We start from the raw sequence: 5245 nt of genomic DNA on the forward strand, positions 1-5245 counted from the left end.
AGAATTAGAAGGAACTGGGAATTGTTGGAGGAGATTCCCTGACTGTACTTAGTACTAATTTCTGTTTTTATGTTCTCTAGACCACATCAAATTCCCCATGAGGTATCAGGTAGATGTCAGGTATTATGAGGTCAATGAAACCATTGATGCAGAAAATAATGTAGTCCTATGCATGGCATTTCCAGCATGTTGGTTCCAGAGCGATAAGCAGAGATTGTCTTCAAGACAAGACATTTGTGGGAAGATATTTATCCAGAGGGTGGATATATTTTGCTTAGGGACGAATCACCTCTAAAAGCTTGCCCAATTTCTCCTCCATCAAATACACCTGAGTCTTTTTACTTGAAAAGAAAGATGGTAGAATAGAGTGTTTTATGGCCCCGGGGCATCATGGAGGATCTGAGTTTAAATCCTTTCTCAGACACTTAGTATGTATATGAGCCTGGTCAAATTATTTAACCTTTCTGAGCCTTATAGGATCATAGACGGATTGCTTAAAGAGACCTGAGAAGTCCCATCCAGTGCAATCCCCTCAATTTGAAGAGAAGGAAACTGAGACTCATAGAGTTCATATGGTTTGCCCAAGATCACATAGGTAGTACTCATCACAACTTACTTTATTCTAAACCCATTGTCTTACCACTCTGCCTCAGCTTCTCCATTTGTAACACCAAAGCAACTAGTTATGTTTTGAACTTATAATTGTGTAATTCTAAAAGTAAAGGAACAAACAAGGATAAACTCTAAACTAGATTGGATTCTTACTACTATAGGGGAAAGGCTTGCTATAGTGGAAGTGATAGTGTGAAGGATGAGGAAGCGAACTACTCAATCCTAAAGCTTTTGACAAAGAAGAATAAGAGATTTAGACATGGTCTTGAATGTACTCTTGATTTTGAGAAAGAAGATTTTAAATGATTCAGAGGAAAAAATAAAAAGCCATAGACTAATACTCAAAGTCACCATAAAAGAGTTGGAAATACCCAAAAATCAAATTCTGAAGAACCAAAAGAAAATAATTATATATAATTATATATATATATATGTATATATATATATATGTATATATATATATATATATATATATATGATTATATATATATATATATATATTTGAGTAGGGTACTCAATAAGCAATTTAGGCTTCCAAAAAATATAGAAGAGGCCAGCCAGATGGCTCTATAGATAGAGTACTGGTCCTGAAGTCAGGAGGATCCAAATTCAATTTCATCTCAGACACAACATTCACTAACTGTGTGATCCTTGGCAAGTCACTTAACCCTGATACTTTCACTTTCTCTCTCTCTCTCTCTCTCTCTCTCTCTCTCTCTCTCTCTCTCTCTCTCTCTCTCTCTCTCTCTCTCTCTCTCACACACACACACACACACACACACACACACACACACACACACACACACACACACACAAATATAGAAAGCTGAAGATAACTGTCCTTGTAGAGAAGAAGTCTTGATCTATGTTAACTCTAGAATCTCAATTCAATTCAAATTCTCAGTGCTCTTTGTTCAAGGTATACAACACACCTTTACTCTTAAGACCCTAACTAGATTAAGAGATAGTTGAAAAATACTTTTAAAAATTAAAATACAATGGCATGTGTATATATAATATTGATATGAGGTTTTCTAGGTCAATACATGGCTTCTAGGGATCCCTAAATAATAGAGATCAGCATTATGCCATGCTGTATAAGTATTGACTCCTGTAAGAACAGTGATAGTAAGGTGAAACACAGAATGAATTGACAATTTCAATGAAGGAAACTGGAGAGATCAGAAAGGGTGGTTCTTAAAGCTACACCTGGGTCCAGATTAGTGCAGACAATTAGGGAATTCTGTAAAATAGAGACATTATTCAAGTGTTCACTCCATATTTCTACTGGGGTAGAAACAATGATCATAGTTTACATAATCAGAACTTCAAATAGTGCAGATATAAACCCCCACAACCACTTCAAAGGAATCATTCATTATTGGCACTAATTAGGACCCAGGAGCTCTAGGGAGGTGAGGACAGATGTTGAGTGTAGATGGGATGTTGACAAGTGACAACCTGAAAAAGAAGGCAGATCTATTCTGTCCAGTGCCTCTGATTTCCGGGCCAAGCAGTATGGTCTTTGAATCAATGTGGCAAAACACAAACAGCTAACCCAGGCTATATCAAGGGTTAGTACAAAAGCACCTGGTTGCCCTTGATGAATTCAAGTCACCTGTTCTGGTTGAGGATTTCCCAGATCTTGGGATCCTGGAAATAATCAGCAAGTGTGCCTCCTGAGCCACTGTCAGTGATTCTTGAATAATGGTGGAGAACAGGTGACATACCAAACAGTGGAAAAGGGTAAATGTATTGATCTTCCAAAAAGAGAACAAAGATTTCAGAATATTACAGACCAAAGAAATTTACTTTTGTTCCTTGTAAAACATTAGAAGTTACAGAGATATTTAATAAAAATATATCTAAAAAGGAAAAAAGTAATTACAAAGTCAACAAGGCTTCAGCAAAAGCACATCTTGCCAGACAAACAATATTTCCTTTGCAGGTAGGGTCACTATACTGGCAGAAGTGGCGAATTTGTCTTGCATGACCACTTTTCATAAGTATTAAGAATTGTTGGTTGGAGGTGACTGTAATAGAGAAAAAGGATAACTTTCTTAGTTTTTTTCAGGCTCAATAATTCAATAAGCATTTATTAAGCACTTAGTATTGTCAGACACTACACTAAATACTAGCAGTGCAGTGATAGTAAGAAAGAATGAAAAGTCTCTATATTGTAGGAGATTATACTTTAATGGGGAAAAGATAACAGGTAGAGGGAAGCTTAAAAAGAGTGAGGAGACTTGGACAGGGGAAAGACTGGGAAAAAATGAAGAAAAAAGTCCATTTGGAATAGAGCTTAGAGAGGAATGAAGGAATGAAATATGGCTGGTCTGGGAATGTCTCTGAAATGGAGGTTCCAGAAGGAACTGTCCAATCTAAAGAAGAAGGTGTTTTCTAGGATTAAGAGTGTGATAGATCATGGCAAGGCATGGTGGAGAAAGAAGACAAAACTTTGAGGGGAGTCCTTAGAGGAATAGAGGAGTGGGACTTAAATGGCAGTTTATAATTCAGAATATTTTGGACATAGAAAATAAGTAGGTGAGAATTTCTAAACCACATGACTTGTTCCTCTGCCAAAGCTAAAAAGAGATATCCCATAATAAGTATTCTGCTCTCCCCCCCAAAAAAAATTAGTGTTAGTAGATAGAGGAGAACCAGCTTTGGAATGATGAAGACCAGGTTTTACCTCTGCCTCTGGCATACTCTCATTGGGAAACTCTGGCAATTCAGTTAAACTTTTAGTATCCCCCCGGGACTGTCTTGCAGATAAACATTTATCTCACCCACTGGAATTAGTTTCCCAAACTGAAAATATACCAGGTTTGGATTTGCCCAATTTACCTAATTCCCTAATTATTGTGTAGTAATGATAAAAATATTATGACAAATTAAAATCGACTCCCAATATTGACCTTTAATAAGTTGCAGGGCAACTACATTACTTCTTAGTATTCTACTTTTAGAAGCAATCAGGGTTAAGTGGCTTGCCCAAGATCACACAGCTAGTAAGTACCTGAAATTGGATTTGAACTCAGGTCCTCCTGACACCCAAGGCTGGTGCGCTATCCATTGAGCCACTTAGGTGCCCCAATTCCTAGTCTTATTAAAATTTAAATTGTTTTATTGTGAACAGAATCATTAGCAAAGAAAATATTTCAATGTTCAAATAAATTTGATTCTATAAAAAGTTGTGAATGTCTTTTAAAGCTATTATTATATAACTATATGTTATAATACTATATAACATAACATTATATATTTATAAATTTAGTGAAGAAGAAATAAAATTGCACATACAGGAAGTAGAAGAATGATGAGAAAGAGACTTGGAAGAAAATCTGATTGGGAATTTTGCTTCTATTGACCCTTTAATGGCTGGGTAACATTAAACAGATCATATAACTTTCTGAACCACCTTAAAAACATAATTGGTTATAAAGGACTTATGAACTCTCAAATTTTACTTAAATGTGAACGATTATTTTTCTAAGAACATGAAAGTGGGATAGTGATTTGCTATTAGAGTGACTGCAGACATCCAAATACTTGTTTTTAAACATTCAAAAAAATGATATTGTGTTACAGCCAATAGGTAACTGTCTAGGGTGCTGAACCTAAGCCTCCAAAGCTTTAGAGCCACCACTATAAATCTGCCTTAAATTCAAAAGCAATGGTGTTGGGGAGGAAACAGACTCCAACATCCAGTAGGCAGCAGATCTGGGATATCATATTAGGCTTTCATGATTAGTCATGATTCTCTCTCATTTTTCTGCTTTTTTTATATACTTAAAAAAACATACAGAATCTTCAATTTATATTAGTCTCAGAACCATTTACCCACAAGAAGAATATAATAGGACATAATAAAATATAATAGGAGGTGATACTCTGTCTCCTCATTTTACTGAAAGAATCTTTTAAAAAAATAAAAGCTCCTATTTTAATTTAAATATCTAGCTTCTTTCGATTTACAACTGACTTCAATTATGTATTTAAGAATTGTTTTCATTTCCACTGATGAAGCAAAGAGAGAAATGAGTTTGGAAGATAAGCAGGCAGGTGGAAAGAAAGAGGAAAAGAAAGAAGGAAGGAAGGATGGAAGGAAAGAACATTTTATTTTTCAAGTTATATAAGATTTTTTATCCTCAGAATAAAAGAAACCAGAAAAACCTCAGTTGTATCAATTTAATACTCTAATTCTAAATTTATTTTTTGTTTGTGTGTGTGTTTTATTATATTATGGTCTATGTCATGAATGCATATTAGCAGCAGTAAACATTACCATATTTTGGATCTATAGGATAAAATATGGAAGAAAGGTCCTTTTACAAGAGCCATGTTCAGTCATGCTCATAACCAACATCATCCAGGCTTATTTTGTTCCTTTCCAACCTTAAGGTCAAAGTTCCCTCCCACCTATTAAAGAAAGGGGAAAAACACACTGCAACATTGCTTTTGATGAAATAACAAATCAAACTAAAAATAATACAGAAAAAGGACTTTCCCCTTGAGGATTTTTCTCTCATTAAAAAAAAAAAAAACTAAAATGAACTACAATTATTTCTTGCAATGACACTGTTCTCTTTTTCTGAAGAGATACAGAAAAGCAATCTAAACTCCATTTTTA

The sequence above is a fragment of the Sminthopsis crassicaudata genome, chromosome 1, assembly GCF_048593235.1.
Source record: "Sminthopsis crassicaudata isolate SCR6 chromosome 1, ASM4859323v1, whole genome shotgun sequence".
Taxonomy (NCBI): domain Eukaryota; kingdom Metazoa; phylum Chordata; class Mammalia; order Dasyuromorphia; family Dasyuridae; genus Sminthopsis; species Sminthopsis crassicaudata.